This window comes from Papaver somniferum, chromosome 4, assembly GCF_003573695.1.
Source record: "Papaver somniferum cultivar HN1 chromosome 4, ASM357369v1, whole genome shotgun sequence".
Lineage (NCBI taxonomy): Eukaryota > Viridiplantae > Streptophyta > Magnoliopsida > Ranunculales > Papaveraceae > Papaver > Papaver somniferum.
Window position 1 is genome coordinate 133,328,447 of NC_039361.1, and position 21,009 is coordinate 133,349,455.

Here is a 21,009-nt window from a genome sequence, read left to right on the forward strand (position 1 = left end):
AAGATTTCAATATTTATATTGTTTAATTTTATCTTTTTTTTCGATTGAATAATTTAGGGTCTTAAAAAAATTAGGGTTTTTTCGAATCTGGTACTTTTTTAATACTTGAAAAGGGGAAAATAACGTGGGTTTGTCTTTTTGATGGTGACTTTGTCGAATTTTGTATGTGTTCGACGAATTTTATATTTTAGGGTTTTGTTGCTATGCTGCTTTTTTCGATTACTTTAGTATGCAATGACTAATTGTTTGATTTGTGACTTTATGTATACAAATTTAACTTTTAGTATTCTATTGTATGCAGAATGGATGGGTCTGAGTTGCCAAAGTTTTACCCCACTAAAGATGGTTATCTGGTGGGTACAAGTAGGTCTAAAAGGGACACTAGTAAAAATGTGAAAAGGCCTGATTGTTTGGTTGAAGAAGAGTTAGATTGGTTGTCATTATTAAACAAGTATGACAATCCAATTAGTACTGCAGGACATGAACCTGAAGCAGTTACAAGTCAGGTGGGAGAAGTAAATGTGAACTTGAATGCAAGTGTAAGTGCAGATGGTGGTGCTGGTGCTAATATTGTTGGTTGTAGTAAAGATGTAGAAAAGGTTGGTGGCAGTTCAAGAAAAGTTCGTAAAGGTGGTAGTAAAAGAAAAGTTAGTAAAGGTGTGAATGCAGTTGTGTCAGATGCAGTTGTAGATTTGAGTTGTGGTGTAAATGATGAAGGTGGGAATGGTGGTGGTGTAAATGTAACAGGGAGGTATGATGTTGATGTTGATTTGAGTCAAGTGGAGTCAGTTACTCAAGTTGAAACAGATGAGGTGCAAGCAACTGAGAAAGTGGTCCACAACATTGATGAATGTAACCCTGAAGAAAAGTATGTTTCTGCTGGTGAGTCTGATATAGAACAAGAGATAGAAGTCCCTGAATGTGATAAGGATGATAAAGAGGCAGACTTGACAGAGCAGATTGCAAGTGTTATCAAGAAGACTGCTGAATGGAAAGATTATGTGAAAAAGACAGGCAGAGTGTATGAAGAGGAAGAGTTGAAGACTTGGAACAGTAATGTATCTATTCTGGACAAGATGTTTATTGGGCAAGAATGGGCTTCAGCAGATGAGTGTAGAGATTACATTAAATATCAAAACATCTTCCAGAATTTTGATATTCAACAAGTGAAGAATACCCAAATTCAGCAACAATATAAATGCAAGCAGGCACCACATTGTAAGTGGAATGTTTATTGCTCTAGAATTTGGGATAAAGTCACTTTTAGGTGCAAGAAAGGTGAATTTGAGCATACATGTCAGGGGAAACATGGAATCCACCATCCTTTAGCCAAAGCAAGGTTTGACTTGACTGGTCACTCCTCCTTTTTTTTTTCTTTTTTTTTTTTAAAGTTATTAACATTAATATAATGTACATTGTTGACTAACTCTTTAAGTTTATTATTTTGTAGGTGGGTCTTCAGAGTTATGTTGGATACTTATAAAGCTCATCCTAAGTACAAACCACAAGATTTCATAGATGAAGTGTTGAGGGTTCACAAAGTGGAAATTGATTACTGGACTTCTTGGAGATCTTGGCATAGTGTATGGAGAGAATTTATGGTAATTATGAAGACAGTTATGCCATGGGCCCTGAATTCTGCAATCAAGTTATGAAGAGGAATGATGGCAGTATTGCAAGTTGTGCAACAGATGAAGCTGGAAAGTTCAAGCACCTATGTATAGCTTATAAGAGTTCCTTGGATGGTTTCAAAAAAGGTTGTAGACCTATTTTAGGTTTGGATGGGTGTTTTCTTAAAGGTAAATATGGTGGTGTTTGTTTAGTTATAGTATCCTTAGATGGAAACAATGGAATCTTTCCAATTGCCATATTTATTTGTAGAAAAGAAAATAAAGAAAATTGGACTGAGTTCCTTAGGATTCTTGCTCCATACTTGAAAGAACATCCAAGAGCTCTGACCTTCATATCAGACAGAGAGAAATGACAAATCTCAGCTGTTGAAGCAAACTTTAGTGATGTGAACCATCATCATAGGTATTGTTTCAGGCATATGTACAAGAATATGAAGAGATATCACCCAGGGCAGCATTTGGAAGCTCTTGCTTGGAATGCATCCAGGTCATATGTGGAGGAAGATTTTAACATCAACATGGATAAGATGGCAGATGTAAGACCACAAGCAAGAGAGTATCTAGAGAGAGAACAGTCAGCACAGTGGGCAAGAGCATTTTTTGACACTTCTTCAAGTTGTGAACACATCACTTCCAACTTTTGTGAGGCATTTAATGCTTGGATTTTACACATAAGAGGTTTGCCCTTATGCAAGCTTCTTGAGAAGTATCACTTGATGATTCCTAGGTTGATGTTTGATAGGAGAGAACAAGGTGACACTTATGAAGTTGGAGGAGTTTTCCCAAGAGCAGAGGGTATCTACAAACTGAATAGGGCAATAACACCAGCTTTTCAAAGAGTACCTACCAGTAAAGATGTATGGACAATTCTTGATAATAAGGGAGGTTCTTGGGTGGTGACATTGTCCAAGCACCAGTGTTCTTGTAGATATTGGGATGTCACAGGAATTCCTTGTGAGCATGCTATCAATGCTTTCTTTTTTAACCAAAATGGAGATTGGAAAGAGTAAGTATCTCACTCTTTAGACTGTTCAATTTCTATTGTTAGTGTTTTTTTTTCATATTTGTCTTATTTTTATTATGTCTAACTTTGGAACTTGTCTTGGTTCATATCTTGTAGGTTGCTTGATGAATACCATTTTGTGGATAAGTACAGAGCCACTTATGCAGGAATGGTTGGTCCACTGGACAATGAATCTAAATGCGCAGGAGAAGCTGACATAGCTCATAAAGTTGGACCACCACCATTTGAGAGGTCAAAAGGCAGACCAAGATTCCAAAGGAGAAGAGATGCAGATGAAGCAAGAGGTGGAAATGCTCAGAATAAACAGTGTAAAATTTGTGGTGAATTTGGACATAACCAGAGGACTTGTCCTAAAAAGTATGACCCTCCTACAGAACAAGGTTCAGTACCACATGTTCCAAGGAATCCAGCTAGAGATTTTGAAGAATATTGTGAACAGCTCAATCAAGCTAGAGTTACTGAACCTGATGTAGCTGTTGGTAGGGGCAGAGGAAGAGGAAGGACAACTGGCATTACAGCTTCCAGAGGTGGAAGGGGAAGTGGCATTTGAGCTGGCAGAGGTGGAAGGGGAGGTGGCATTACAGCTGGCATAGGTGGAAGGGGAGGTGGAATTACAGGTGGAAGGGGTGGAGGGGGGGTGGCATAGGTGGAAGGGAAGGTGGCAATACATCTGGCAGAGGTGGTACATCTGGAAGAGCAAGGGGAGCAGAGTACTTACTTTTTGGGGACCAAATAGAAGAACCAATAACACCTGCTCCAGCATGGGTCCCTCCTGGTAAAGGTGTTACAAGAGCTGCAAGGGGTACAAGTAGAGGTGGTAGAAGGGGTGCAGGTAGAGGTGTTAATATGGTCCACATAAGAAGAGGTGAGATAGTTGGTTACGGGATTTTAGCAGGGGGGCTAAATGAATTTCCAAGATATAGAAGGAATCCTACTAGGGCTCAGGTGATTTCTCTACTATTTTTGTATTGTATTTGCTTGCTAAAATAGACATAGAAGAAATACTGTTGTATTTCATGCATTTGGAGACAGGTACTAACTACAAAATTTTTGTCTTTAGGCTTTTGCAGCTGCTGCTGTACAAGAACAAGATGTAGCTGCTGAACAAGAACAAGATGTAGCTGCAGAACAAGAACAAGATGTACTTGCTGATTATTTTGTTCCTGCAGTACCATTTTTAGGCTTAGATGGTTGTTTTATGGCAGGACAGCATAGTGGTGGTGTTGCAACTAGAGGTGGTGTTAGAACAAGAGGTGGTAGTGTACCAAACAAGAGGGAAAGACTCACCCCTATGTTGTCTGAGCCAGAGATGGACCCTGAGACAGAAATGGAGCATGTGTTGTCTGAGCCAGAGATGGAGCATGTGTTGCCTGAGCCAGAGATGGAGCATGTGTTGCCTTCACCACCAAGGAGAAGCAAAAGGATACAAAGGGCTATAGGTAAGGCCCTTAATGGAATTACAATTGATCTTACTGAAGAATGATCACCAATCACTTAACTTCATCTTTTTTGGTCAGCTACAATTGCTTTGTTTACATTTCAACCTGTTTAAACAACTTAAGTAGTTGCTTTATAAACTACTTTTAAGATTTTGTTTTCATCTTTTTGAACCATCTATGAACAAGTTATTATTATCTTTATAAACTAGTTTGCCTACCATATGTTATGTTAGATTTCTTCTTTATATATTTTCTGTATATGAATTGTTCAATAGTTGCTCAGGAGAAAATTACGCAGGAACAACAAACTAGAAATAAATAGATTAGTACTTAGAACATCTTACTTGGTGCATACATCTTACTAGGTTAATACATCTCCTCATTCATTACAACTAGGAAATACATGACCAGCCGAAATACATAGATGGCACTTGATAGTTGATGATGAGCTTGAACACTCCATTGTGTCTTCTTCTTTGTGAAAATTTGGCAGGTGAAGGTTGTTGTTGAATAAGAAGTTGAGAAAGTGTTTGAATTTAGCTTTTATAGAGACCAGATCGTCCAGATAGTTCAACGGTCAAATTTTGAAAACCCAAAAAATCCGACCGTTGGATGTCGACATTCTGGTACGTTATCTATATGCAGATACGTGTCTAACGTCGAAGTTAACGGCGTTAAGTAATTACATATTTTTAAAATTGAAAAAAAAATACTAAACAGACTTCAAGGTCAAACCGAGTCCACGCGGGTCAACGTCATTTCCAAGTACCAAACACCAAGCTGGACAAATGTTAGACCAAACATCAAAGTTGGTCAAAACTTGAGTACCAAAAACAAAATAACCCTAATCAAATAGCACCAAACCATACCAGCAATGGTTCCTTATGAAGCTATTTGGATGAAGTTTGTATCTCCTAAAGTGCAATTTTTTATGGACTTCCGCATAAAATGATATTCCTACAACATATAATTTTGTAAGAATATGATGTCATTCGTAATACACAATGTCACCAAGTTCCTGAATCAGTAAAGCATTTACTTCGACATTGTAGTTGTATGTGAAAAGATGAGGGTATCCAAATACACAACAATCTTTTTGTTTTGAACCTATAAGTCCTCTTACCGAAAGTGATCGTCTATGGACAGAGTCGAGACAATACAACAAATCGGTATTCACACTTTCTTTGATTGTATATGGATACGAGGTCGAGACAATACGACTACCAAAGTGTGATACTTTATAATAGGTTCGGACTTAACCAAACTCTATAGGATCGTTATCAAGTATATCGGAGTTAATATTTGTGTAATTTACTTTAAATTATATAAACATACACAAATATAATTGCGGAAAATAAAAGTAAATCACACAGCAAGATTTTGTTAAAGAGGAAAACTGCAAGTGCAGAAAAACCCCGGGACCTAGTCCAGAGTTGAATACTCTTAGAATTAAGCCGCTATACAAAATCTAAACCAACTTCGTATAGTTGAGACCAAGGAACTACCTCTAATTCACTTAGTTTCCCCAGTATCCCTGTGCTTCCGACTTCGAAGGTCACGCACTGGTACCATTCCTTTGGATCGTATTCCAAACAGTAAAGGAACAACAAATATGTTTGGTAACAACTCTATTGATTCTTTTAAGATAAAGATATCTCAAGCCATACGCAAAGGATCTTACGTTTAATATAATAAACTCCTTTGCCTGGTTATATCAATCTATCCAATAACTACAAAAGCAATTAAGTTTAGATTCTCAATCAATGAGTATAGATCTCAACGAGAAGCTATAAAGTGATGCCGATCTCACACAACTAATTAATCGAATAAATCCCATTCTAGTTGGATCCCAGCCGATCAAGGTTTGTGCACACACAAAGATATGAGAACTAATAAGAAATATGTTTCGTCTTCAAATCTTCTTCAATCTTCAATAATAAACTGCACAACTCCACTTGAATCTCTTGTGATCAATCACACACATAACAGAGTCTGTTAATAATGGATTATCACAAGATGTCTTTAGATCTACAAAAAGTTCTAAAGATGTCGTCCATACTTCAATTTAGTTTGAGTGAATCTTATATCAGAAAAGAATATTCTCAAGAATAAAAAAACTAGGTGCAATCAAAGTTTCAACAACTGTTGGTCAATCAAATCAATCGAAAACTAATAACACTGCAGTTATCTAGTTTCCTACCAATGGTACTTGTAGAGCTTCTTGACCCTACAGAAGTCTTTAAACGAGCGGTCGTAAGAGATTTCACCTAATTAGGATACATTCCTCTCCGAATAAACGGCTCCAACAGAAACAACAAGCTCTTATAATAGTTTGCTAGAAATGTAAACTTAGTTATTTATAGACCAAGGATGTTTGGACACCAAGGAATTTCCAAAACCGAAAGTATTCTCAAGATATGCAATGAATAACAGAATTCGGTTTTCCTAATTCCAGTAAATGCTTGTCCAAAATTTCCGAAATCTCTCAATAGAAAATCTCCAATTAGTAAATGCACATTACTAATTTTTATTCTCTAGAGATATGCATTTAATTGCTGGTAATTAAAGCATATAAAACCAAAAACCTTAACTAAAAGATTCTCAATTTATTTCGGCACAGGATCACCTTGAGTACCAAGGAATATCTTTGAACAATAAATGATAATAGTTACTATACGTGTTCAAAGTATGTTGACATCCCTTCACTATAAATCCTTATTCATAATTACATGGATTTACATTCTTGGAATCGGTTATACCACACTTCCAAATAAGTTTAGAATTGGTTGACCTGTATTCCAACATAACTATGTGATTGATCAAATATCAAATCACATATGTGGGTTCAATTGGTTCTACTGATCACTAGAATCGGTTATATCTCAATATGGAAATACTTGTGATCGGTCAGACAAGTTACCATGACCGGTTACATCAGTTACCCGGAACGGTTACCATATTCCTATAGTATTATTTGTGAACGGTGACACCAGTTACCAGGATCGATTACACCAATTACAAGGACCTATTACCAATTAAAAGGATCGATTACACAACACTCTGTGATCGGTCATACCAATTACTAGGATCGATTACACCAATTACTAGGATCGGTCACACCTATTACAAATATCGATCATATCATCTCATGGGGATTACTTAGGATCGGTTACACCAATTAATAAAAACTAGTCATACCAAATCATAAGTCAAGCATTGTGATTAGTTATACCAAGATGCATAACAATTTTACGATCGATTCTACCATCTCACACACATTGGTAATCCAAAGATTTGCAATGCATAGCTGAACCAATAATCCTAATGATTTCCCTTTCGATCCATAAAACAAGTTCATGAATGTACTTCTTTTAAATGAATATAAAACATTGTTTTCTAGGATGAAATCTTCACCATAACCCATTCACATAATCATAACAGTATATACAACATATGTTGATATCATATCTACGAAGTTCAAAAGGTAAGTGTTATACTTCGTAGTCTAATTACCTAGTACTATGATCATACAAATATGACCATGTCACATCACTAGAGAATTATACAATATGTATAGTATATACAACTTCGAAGTTATGTTTTCAATATAACACGACTTGAAAGATACGTTAGGAATGAAACAGTTCAAATCAATATTACTAACCTCAAGTGGAAGGATGATGTCGTCGTTGTAGTTCACTACTTCTTCACATTCTTTAGGTCTTTGGAGTAGTACTTGTATGTCTCAACATTCCTAGACTTTCTAGTCTAACTTAAACGAAGTTGACTCTAGTATATAATCAAGCGACTTTAGATGAGTTTTAACACACTAAAATATGACAACCAAACTTAACATTCCAACGCTTGGTGAGTTCAACTAAGCTATGCTTTAACAGTATGCAAAAGGTATGTGAATATTTCATTGGTGGTTTTAATATTAGGTGGGCTCAGACTGGCACAATTTCAGATCAACTTGAAGCTTGGAAATTCAGAGAATCCAAGGAAGGAAAATCTGGTCACTAATCATCTTTGGGATATGTTGGGCAGTTTGGGGAGAAAGAAATGGAAAGAACAATAGATAATAATCTTCCCAGACTTGCAGGAACAATTATAAATGAAGATAAATCTAGCGCTTTTTAACGGGGTGCAAAAGAGAATTGGTTCAGGACTGCATCTTTTAGAGATCTAGTTACTCACTGGAAAATCAGTATAGATTGTAATTAGAATTTTTTTTGTTAGGATGGAGAGTTTAATATTGGAATATATATTTTTCGTTCAATTCTAACACAATTTAAACTTTTCTCTCTAATACAAATTGAATCTAAAGAACGATTTACATCCAACAACGATTTCACTGCACACGGTTTTACAAATATACAAATAAGAGGAAGGCCCCTCACATTATATCACACTTTGAACGATATTTTTTTAAAATAATCCAAACGATAACTGATTGAAGCTAATGTTTTAGGGATATGTATCTCTTACAAAAAGGAGTACATTGCAGAATACCAAACTTCATTATCTACTAATCTTAATTTTAACGGTTGAAAATCCGTTGATTTTCGATGGTTGACTTTAAATAGTAAATAATAGTGCTGTTATACGTCCCATTTTTGGTAGAGATATAGATGTTTGTAAGGGGAATATATTCCAAAAATATTAACTTCAAATCTGTTGTCGTTTAGGTTTAAAGAAAAAAATATATCATTCAACATGTGAGATAATGTGAGAATAAAAGTGTGAATGGATCTTCCTTTTATAAATAAAAGTAATAAGTAAACAATTTGATCCCCTAAAAATTTATTATTTATTCAAATGCGTATCACCAATTCAATCAACCAAGATGCGGAAGGCAAATCGGGAGACACTCAGTTGATTCAGTATAAAAAAAAAATCTTCAAATATTCAGATCTCTGCATGATTAGTTGATTTCTTTTGATTTCATATTCTTTAGTTATTACAATGTTAAACTTGATATTGACTCAATCTCTCTTAGTTTAATTTGTTTCATCTTATAGTTTTGGGTTTTTATCGATTCTTATGTCAACCTAAATCTTTTCCTTCTACTTTCAATTAGCTGTTTTCCTTCTAATTAATCTACCTAATGGATTTTTAAATTCTGTTGCAGGGTTTTCCTCTCATTCAACATGGCATACATCCAGTTTTGGAGTTTTTCTTGGTTTCATCTCCTTCTGACAACATTATTGTTGCAGCCAAAGACACTATTAAGTTCATCTTCGACAGCGGTATTGCAACCCATCAACCAAAAGATGGTATTTATCAGTATTTCCCAGTATTATAGTTTAGATCATGTATATGATCACAATGTTAGCAGTGAGTTCATCAATTTAGTTTCAGATGGTAGCGATTTCTTCAACTCTGATTCTGATTAGCTGATTCGAGAGAAACAGTTTCAAAATTTGAATTTCCGAAATTTAATCTTTCCCCTTATAATTAAGCGTAATTGGAGGACAAGCAGTTACTTTTTAATTATGCCGGAGTTGACTGATTTAAAGAATTTTGCAGGAAATTTTTTCCCATCTTTGGAAAATATTTTCTTAGCTAAGATATCTCAAAATAGTTATAACGATATAACTAATTTTGGTTATTCTAGATATTTTCTACATCTTTATAACAAGAGGAAATCAAGACTTATTCTCATAAATCATTCCGAAGGTATTTCTCAAGCTCCAAAGAACTGTGTAATAGCTTCTTCTTCAAACACACAGGTTTCGACTATCACTTCTCAAGTGCAGAAAACTAAGATTCGAGATTTCAGTTCCAAACAGATAAGGCGTGCAGTGGGTTCTACTAGAGCTCTTGCAGTTGCTATTGAAGAATGGAGTAACAATCTTCTTGGAAAATTGCATTCAAAAGATCCAATGGAGACTGATACTATGAGACAAGAAATCAAGTTGATATGGAAACAATATAGAGTAAAAGAACTTCGTGCAATGGATAGAAACATCTTTCTTTTCAAGTTTGCATCTTCTGAAATAATGGAAGCAGTCCTGAAGAAAGGTCCATGGAACGTTAATAAGTGTCATCTGAATCTTGTCAAGTATGACTCATCCATTTCTATACAGGATCATGATTTCTCTCATCAGGAGTGGAATGTGCAGTTCCAAAATATCCTTCTGGAGCATCATTTTGTTCAGGTGATCGATGAAGCTTTGGTTGAACTAGGGCCTAAGATCTGGACTGTACCAGATAACTATTTTCCTGGTTTTGGTTCTATGATTACTGCAAGGGTTATAATTGATCTCAAAAAACTTATTTTTAGAGGAGGTTGGTGGAATACAACATCAGGTGGAGTAACATGGATTAGATATCATTGGTTGAGGCAACCACATCTTATTTGTCAAGAATGTTTTACTATTGGTATAATGATGAGGAATGTGAGAATACAACTTTAGATTTAAAAATAAGAAAATACACCAATGAAGAATATGTTAACTATTGCCACAATCTAGCACAGGCTTATGGTGTAGAAATTTCAGAAGATTTAGATCAGATGTTGAACCAAATATGTGAAGCTAGTAGAAAACAAATGGAGGAAAAGAGAAAGCTGAGGAACAAGAAGAAGCAAGGAAAGCTAAATGATCTAGAAGTGATGATCAAGAAACAGAAGTTACTATGGGTCCTACTCTTAGTCCTGTAATCCAGTCACATGATGTTCACAATAGAATCATTGGTCATAATACTGGAAATACTGATAATATGAAAACTTTTGATGGCATGGAGCATGACTTGGCTGAGGAAGGAGAACCAAATGCAAAGGAGTATTCCCATGAAATGAAGGAAGCCACTGCCTCTGGGGTAATTATCTTAACTTCTTTATTAGTGCATTTATATTGAGTTTCTTTTGCACTCAAGTTTTATTCGTTAACCATGAAAATATGGGCCTGGAATGTCCAGGGCTTAGCAAAAAAATTCACTAGAGATCAACTTTTTGTCTTAGTTAAAAAGAAATCTCCAGATTTTATTTTTCTCTCAGAAACTAAAGTTGAAAGTGCTACTATGCTTTCTCTAGCTAACTTTCTTAGCTATTGCAACCATGTTCATATATATAGGGTAGGTCTTGCTGGAGGCATCCTCCTTATGTGGAAGGATGGTATTCACTGTGAAGTTCAGAATATCTCTAATAATATGATCCATGTTGTCACTAAAATAGACCCTAGTAAACCAAATGTTCTTATTACATTCATGTATGGTTCAATGTATTTTGGTAGGAAAAAAGAGCAGTGGGATTTCATGATGCAAATCAGTGAAAAATATATTACAACCATGGTTAGTAATAGGTGATCTTAACTTTCATCTTCATGAATCCTCTAATTTTTCTACTGAAGATAGATATTTCATGAAAAAGTGAATATTTGTGGTCTTATGGATCTTGGTTATAATGGTAAGAATTTCACTTGGTCTAGTAACAGATTTGGTACTGGTAGTAGAAAATATAGAATAGATATGGCCTTAGGTAATAGTCATTGGTGTAACTGTTATCCTCGGGCTAAACTTTCACATTTGGTGCAAGCAGGATCTGACCATTGTCCAATCCTTTTAGTTCCAACTGAGATAAATAGGAATACTTGGAGGCCTTTTAAGTTCTCTTCTATGTGGATGAAACATTTTACTTTCAAAAACCAACTTAATATAGCCTAGAAGTTTGATGTCTCTGGTTCCACCGCTTTTAAACTTACTAGTAAGCATCACATTACTAGGAAGAGATTATCTCATTGGAATAAAATTGAATTTGGAGATATTGATAGAAATATCAATAATCTTCATAACCAACTTGAGACTGTCCAAAATGGGCAGTTTTCTTCTTCTCAGCATGATAATATAGTTTCTCTCACTAAACAACTTGATGACTGGTTCAACATTAAAGCTGAATTTTATAAACAAAATTCAGGTGACACTTTTATAAATGAAATATATCATAATACCAACTACTTTCACACTTTAGCAAATATAAGGATGTTTAGAAAAAATATTGATTGCTTATGTGATGTTAATGGTGTTTGGTTCAATGATAATAAGGATATTGCTAACATACTTGTTGACCACTTTGCTCATGTTAGTAAAACTTCAAATCTTATTTTTGGTGAGAATACTTTTGGTATCATTCCTACTATAATCACTGCTCAGGACAATATTCAACTTTCTAAAATTCCAACTAGTGAAGAAATATTTCAGACCATCAAGCATATATTCCCTTGGAGTTCTCCTGGCCCAGATGGGTTTCAATCTGGTTTCTATCATTACAACTGAGACATTGTAGGTAAAAATGTTATTGATGTTGTTCAATGTTTTTTTGAATCTGGTTACATGCCTTCTGAATTCAATAAAAATTATCTAAGTTTAATTCCTAAATGTGATAATGCTATAAGACCTGTTGATTTTAGAACCATGGGCTTATGGAATACTATTTATAAGGTTATCTCTAAGATAATTGCTGACAGAATTAAACCTCATTTAAAGTATCTGATTTCTCCTTACCAAGCTGCATTTGTACCAGGAAGGGATATCCATGACAATATTATTATTTCTCATGAGATGATCCATACAATGAAACATAAAGAAGGTTATAGTGGAACCATGGCTTTAAAACTTGAACTTTCTAAGGCCTTTGACAGGATTTAATGGAAGTTTCTTCTAGGAGTTCTCAAAGAATTTGGTTTTGATGAAAAATTTTGTGGTTATATTGACCAATGTATATCCACTACTAATATATTTGTTTTGTTGAATAGTTTTCCTACTCATTCTTATTCTCCCTCTAGAGGTGTTATACAAGGTGATCCACTATCACCCTATCTTTTCATTTTATGTATGGAATATTTGTCTAGACTCTTATTAAATGCTGAGGCTAACCATCTTATTTCAGGAGTTAAAGCATCTAGGAATGCGCCAGGTATTACCCATCTAATGTTTGCTGATGATATTCTTATATTTGTAAAAGCAGACATGCACAATATTAATGGTATTATAGAAGTTCTTATTTTTTTGGTAGATTAGCTGGTCAAGCTCTTAATCTGGATAAATCTAGTGTTTACTTTAGTCACAATATTAGTCCCAATACTAGAGACTTTCTATCTAAGGAACTTAAGATCACTGGAATGAAAGATACAAATAAATATCTAGGTATAACTCTCTTGATAAGAAGAAACAAAACTAAAGCTTTTAGACCTGTCATGAAATCTTTTGGATGTAGACTAAAAACTTGGAAATGGAAGACCATGAATCAATCTTCTAGAACCACTATGGTTAAGCATGTCTTAAATGTTATGCCAACTTATCAAATGAGTAGTTTTAGAGTTCCTAAAACTATTATAGATCATACGGAATCAATACAAAAACATTTTTGGTGGGGTCATAGTAATAATAAGGGTTTTTGTCCTATAGGGTGGAACAAGCTTAGTATTACTAAGGCTTTAGGTGGCCTTGGCTTTAGAAACTTGGAGCACTTCAATTCTGCTTTATTGACTAAGATAGCTTGGAAAGCTTGTATTGAGGATAATTCTCCTTGCATGCAGATTGTTAGAGCTAAATATGGCAAAAATAGAAGTTTACTTCATTTATACAAACTGAAAGATGATAGTTCTTGGGTTTGGAAAGGTATTTATCCTGGTATTGAAATTGTTCAACAGCATTCTATGTGGATAGTTCAATGTGGAACTAAAATAAACATCTGGCTAGATAATTGGAATTAATAGTCCACCTGTCCCTATTATGGGTCTTTATAGCATTGTCAATTTTACTCTTATATGTGATCTTTTTCTCCCTAGCACTAGAGTTTGGAATGAGAAACTAATACACTCTCTTTTTAACAATGAAACTTCTACTGCCATCATTAGTATGAATGTTCCTACAACTAGATAAGATTATCTTATTTGAAAACCAGATAGAAAAGGTAAGTTTTCTGTCAAAAGTGCCTATAACACTCTTTGTGCTGGACAGGTTAATGACATCATTAGTAATGACCCTATTCCAAAAGAAGTTTGGAAGAATCTCTGGAAGACTAAAGTTCCTCACAGAGTGCATCTCTTTGTTTGGAAATGCCTAAAATATATTGTCCCTGTTAGGGATATAATATCTAGATATAAAACAGATGTAGAGCCTCACTGTGTTTTGTGCAATCACAATACTGAAACTATTGCTCATCAGTTAATTGACTGTCCTTATGCTAAGGAAATATGGAATGGTTTGAATATTGATATTTCTGCTATCTCTAATCTCTTTGCATATTTTTAAGATTGGGTTATAACCTGGTTTTCTACAGGTAATGAAGACTATCAAATGGACTTTGCTACTGAACTAAATGTGATCAGATTTATGTGTATTATATGGTACATCTATAAAGGCAGATGTAACTTAATATTTAAAGATATTGTTGATGGTGGTTTTATCTCAGGGCTAAATTTGTAAAACCTTGCATCTGATGTGCCGTCACTCTGTGAGGAAACAGAGCCATGAGTGTCAACCTCTCCTCTGGCACGTTTATTGTTCAATATACTTACATGAAATTTATCCAGACTGGCGCATGTAGCAACAATCCCAGGCATTCTGTAAATTTGGCACCTTGCCTACACTCAATTAATATAAGTTTCTTTGAATGCTTTCCCGACTGAACCCTTAATGTTGATATGGCATGACAATTTGTGTTCACTCGCAGCAGAGTAGCACGAATTTCCAAATATCAAGGATAAGGTCTTTGCATAAGGTATTCAATCAGAAAGCATGCTGCTCTCTGGCAACGAACTTGAAAGAACTCTGTGTCAACACATAGAATTCAATCAATTATCCTGACTAATTTGCAAAATTTAGGGTTTTGCGCCTTGCGCAGTATATCATACCTTGCTTGTCGAAATTAAGCCTAGGAAAACTAGGTAATTAATCCGCCATGGATTAGCAGATGCAAAATCTTGCCCAGAATCAGAAAACAAGGAGCCGCAAAGAGAGGCGTGGCCATGCCTTAGGATAATCGACGCCATTTGCCATTGGCCACGCCCCATCCTAAACCGGCCTTATTTCCCCCGACCAATCAGGTCGCCTTAAACTCGCCACATGCACATAATTTGTGGCTGAGCCCATACTTGCCGGACCTATTTCCCATCGAAAAATCAGGTCGCACTAAACCTACCACGCGCACCAAAAGGGTGTCCACGCCCATGCTTAGCCGACTCCCTGCTTTCATTGACCAATCAGGTTGCTCTAAACCTGCCATAGCTTTAAAAAGGGAGGAAATTGTGTCAAAAGGTTACCCTACCAATTTGGCTTCCCAAAACCATGCCAACATGCTAACGTCATGTCAAACATGCCAAAAACAAACATTCCAAGTGCACATGCCAAACGTGCCACCTACCGCATACTACATGCCATATACGCTAATTAGGGTTTCGACATCCCAAACCCTAATTTAAGCAAAGTTGTCGCGCCAACCGAGCCAAACAATGTTCCACAGAACATGGGGATCAATGCGGCCATTAAAATTGATACTGCCACACCACGTTTGAATCTAACACCAACGTGCAAAAAATCCAACGACCATGGCTTCACCAGGCGCCACTTTCACCATCGTGCCACTGGCATGCACAAACTATGCCATCCATGTCGCAACGCCACTAGCATACACTAAAGACGCCACTGTGCCATCGTCAGGCGCCAACGGAAGGTAGCCACAATCAACGGCTACCCTTCCCCATGAGATGCAATCTCAACCATCCAAGTTTGCCACCAAACTAACAGACTTATGGCAACTTTTAGGTGACCATCCTCCTAAATCCCGTGGCCATGGCTACGCCAGGCGCCACTTACACCATCATGCCACCGACATGCACAAACTATGCCATCCATGCCGCAATTCCCCTGGCATGCACTCAAGGCGCCACTGTGACATTATCTGGCGCCAACAGAAGATGGACATAATCAATGGCTACCCTTCCTCATGAAATGCAATCTCAGCCATCAAAGTTCTCCACCGAACTGATAGACTTGTGGCAAGTTTCAGGCAGCCAGCCAAGACGAGTCTAATAACATCACATGATATTTTCCTGCGGCAAGTCTCGTGATATTGACTTGCCAAAGTGCTACATGTTTTCCACAAAGAACATTCGAGACATCAAACATGTCACAAACTGGGGGATACTCATCAGGGTATTGGTCTGGCGGTCTACAGCGTGCGGCGTGCAATACCCCCGTTACAAGAAAGTGTCATGAAGAAGGGCGGTTAATAATAACAAGAAGTAATGTTGTAAACGTTTCCTTCATCATGGAAGCATAAATTCTAACGTTACACGTTACTCCACTCTTCCACCACTCAATCGTTTCCACTTCTACGAGATCATGGTACGTTTTATTATGACTTGGATAAATAGGTTTCACCTATTTCCACCAAAAAAACAAGTTTTGGTCGGAGAACAACACAGTATCCAAAAATCACCTGGTAGCTTTCCATTCTGCTAGCCAGTTCTACTTTCTGATACAAGTCATAAACAACCACACATTCAGAATCAACTATTCTGGTCTCAACACTTTCTTCGCTTCCCTCCCTAAGACCAACCCTTCTCCTCCACTTTGTGACCGAAGCAAGCATGGAACGTACATTTCTTGGTTTAAGCCAGGATTGTACAGATTGATCTCTCGAATCAAAAGTACTCCCATGCAGTGCATTATTTAGGATCTAGACTCGTTTCTCATCCACACACATAGAATTACTAAAACCGACAGAAGCAGTTTTCACCCTCAAACAATTGGCGACCATAGTGGGAGATTAAATCTCTCGGTTGCAAATTCAAACCCATTTTCAATTTCTTAAATTTCTCAAGATGGTTGATCTTAGGAATAATTCAGAAACCCTCAATCCCAATTTTACTTCTCCTAGCACCGAAAATACTCCGCATGTTATCCCTGAATCCGTTCTTTCATTCAAAACCATTGTCGAGGCTATGGAGTCTCGATATTTAACAACTATTCATGATTTGACGAAAATCCTGAATGATATTGTCGAGAATCAAGCTATTGTTGTCAAGATTACGCTTCTGAAAGCGCTCACGGATCAACTGTCAAAGGAACTAACACGTATTCATTCTGGAGGAAACACTATTTTGGATCTATGCTGATGGTGGTAGTCCTTTTTCCAAGATTCATATTCCTACTCCTAGTGAGGAGGATGAAGCCTATGGTCATGTTGAACGGAAAGGTATCCACCAAGCTAAATTGTCTGCTCATGAAGATCAAAAGATGTTCCTCAAAATCAGAAAGAAGACTCGTGGGATTTATCACATTCTTATCAGAGTCCTCGCAATGAAAATATGATTTCATTATGTGCATCCTTCTTGGAAAATATCAATTCCCAAATCGCATCAGAAGCTGCTAAAAGATCCACTGCTACTTTAGTCAGTCAATCCGAACCGTTCCATAATTAAGAATCCCGTAGAGACGTTCAGGAAAGCAGGCGTCTTTCTAATAAAATATCCAACCTCCAGTCAATCGCTAATGAAGGAATAAAGAAAAAAACTCCAGCAGCGGAACAACAACCTAAACGTGTGGCACTAGCGCATCAGACGGCTTCATCCCGAAGGTCACGGCTAAGATTCCTGTGCAACAACAAGAAACTGGAGATGCTACTCCAAACTTCCTGTTCACGATCGAGAAAGTAATCGAACTCTTGGAAGTATGGATTCAAGACGATGCCATCAAACTACCTCCTGTTAGGCGCCTACCAACTGAAGAACAAATGGAAAATCCAAAGTATTTGCATTACCACAGGTTCGTCAAACATCCTACCAGTGAATGCAATGCTCTGAAGCGCATCGTCCAAGAAAAGATAGATTCAGGGGAATTGCGCATGGGGACTGGAGATCCTCCGTCTTTTCGCGGATCGGCATAAAGTTGTTACACAGACAATAAAGGACGACTGGGGACTTCTCGCGGCCATGATTGCGTCACATATTAAACTCGGATTTGCAACCTGAAAATTCAGTTTTACGGAGAAACCCCTAAGCGAATAGAGTATGTGGCCGTACCGGACGAGAGCAAAAAGGGAATAACCAACACCATGGCGTTACATCCTCTACCACAAACACCAGCAGCACCAGAAGCATCCCCTCTGACGTGACGCCTCTTATTACCAGAGCCAGAGCCGCCGCTACTCCTAATATTTCTTAGAGCATGACGCCTGCAATCATCACCAGGGCTGCCACCGCCTCTTCGTCAGGATGCGAGACTAGAAGAGCCAGAGGAAACCAACCTTTCGCATTACCATTATCGATTTGATGGAGAAACATGAAGTTCTTGCCAAAACTCAGACGGACATGGCCAAAACTCAGAAGGATCCTCTTTAACGTTTCGATCCAGAAGCCGCTCCGCTCCAACATTTAGCTCCAGAAGCCGCTCCGCTTCAACGTTTCGCTCCAGGGGCAATTTCAATTTTTCGCTCCAGAAGCTGCTTCAACATTCTCTCCATAAGTCGCAACTCCTCCCTGTCAAGGATCGTGATCACAACCAGCCAAAGTTCGTAGTTGTGGCCACGTTTTGATCCATCTCTCCAAAGCCCGTGGTCATGGAAAGTTTACTCTCTTACGCATCCATCCAATCCCTTTTCTTCCATGGACGCCCATGCAATTCCAGCCAACCTATTTTGTTTCCACGACAATGTAGACTCTTCAGATCACATCTAATTCCAAGAACTGTTGTTGCTCGTTTGTTGATACCAGCAAGAGGTTTACCGTAACAACAACCACTACAAAGCTCAGGAGACATGGTCAACCCAAAATTCATAACCACGACAAGGTCATCTACTCTTCAAAGGTGTAGCGTAAGGATATCATCACCTCTCTGCCCAGAAGGCGTGTGCAACACTTTACGAGGCCCACGACGGATCCCAAGCCTACTCGGAGGAAACAATTTCAATAACCAAAGAGAAATGCAACTGGGGACTGCTCATCGCTGTCCATCCCCGATAACAATCAAGCATTCATGAGATAACTTCAGAGACGCCGCTGAAACATTTTTCTTGAAGAGACAGGGGGAGCCACGATTAACGACATAACTCTCCCACTTCTACCTCTTTGTTATCCAGAATTTTTCGTCCATGAGATGATTCCAAGAATCCCATCATCACATCCAGAAGAGTATAATAAGCTTGTATCTAATCCCATAAGCATGGATTCAAGGCGATGCAATTAAAATAGGCTACAGTTGGGGACTGAAGCCTCCTTCAGGTTTAGAAGTTTGAACGCAGTCACCACCTTACCGGTGAATCCAGTAGAAGCACATCTTCCACGAGAAAATAGGCTCAGGATAATTACACATAGGGACTACCAACATGGGATGCTTTCATTCGCCTCAACCAGATTATTTCTGATTTCAACATCATCACTGTCTAAGTTTTACGAGCCGCAAGAATTCCTCAACATGAAGCCGTACACGTGCATCAAAAACTCCAAAAGCACGCCACAGAGATACACTCACATATCCGGCCACGCCATTGGATCTAACAGAAGTATAACTGGGGACTGCTCACCGAATCCCATTCCATACAAAAGTTCAAGATTCAAAAGATGGTTCAAAGGATGTCGCTTGGAACGAAGACTTTGAAAACTTGATAGCCGCACATCGGTAACGGAACGCTCTCAGCTCGTCTACTTCACCCAATGTCTCCAGAAGATTTCGGCCATGCAAACATCCACGGCATATCATCATCGCAATCAGAAAGTCCATGCACCAGATAACCTAAAGTCAAGGATGAACCAACAACGCAACCACAATCTCCAAGATTAGCCATGACATGATCATTGCCGAGCATATATTTCATCCATCCATACCAAGAGTGCAATGGAGTTTGGTAAATTTTGAAATCTACTGGAGGGGTTAGATAATCATTCTTCTAGAGTCAGAACCTTATTACAAATTATGAAGAAGATCGATGGTACTGTTGAGTGGCTACATGCGCCAAATGGAAAAGAGCACCTACCTTGAGTTCTTCTGGCTCGCCTTGCTGCTGATTATAACTACTGGAGATTACTTTGTTGCCGTTAATGCTCGCTCTATCACCACTAAGAAATGACGAAGAGGAGCCGGACGCTGCAGACGAAAGCACGGAGTCGGACGAGCAACAAAAATAGAAGAGGGTCGATTTCCCTTTCCATACGAACGGAGTTTCTAGAGTTTGAACACAATAAGGAATCCTCCATGTTCCATGAACGAGAATAGATGACTGGGCGCATCACACTCATGCTCCATAGCCTAACAAGCCGTGTGCCAATATCTCCGCTTCATGACCGAACCAGCAGCGCGTCAGCACGAGGAACACCATCCTCTCAACCTGCAACGCTCCGTGGTCAGGCCATCGTCAACGCTCCGTGCCACTAGCACCCCGTGGTCAAGCCAGCGCCAAGGCTCCGAGCGCCAACATCAACAGTTCGTGGTCGAAGTTGCAGCAGCATCAGCGCTTCGTGTTCGAAGTTGCAGTACCATCATCACCGCTCCGTGGCCGAAGTAGCAGCGCCATCCACCGTTCCATGGACTGAAGCCAAGTGCCGTTTTCACCATTCCACGGACTGAAGACAAGCGCCATTTCCATCGTTCCACGAACCAGGATCCATCAACACCATCTCCATCCTCTAGCTCTACGGTCGAGCCAAAGTTTCAACGCAATCTCTACCCATCCCGTGGTCAAGAAAACGGTGTCGTTTCCACCATTCCATGGACTGAAGCCGCTTCCACCATTCCGCGTACTGAAGCCAGTTTCCACCATTCCGCGGACTGAAGCCAGTTTCCACTGTTCCAAGTCAAGCACCATCTCCGCACGTTTCGTGACCTAGCCAGCCAGCGCCCGTTCTGCGGACCAAGTTGCAATGCCATCTCTGCCGATCAGTAGACAAAGTTGCAGCACTGATTCCAACACTCTTTG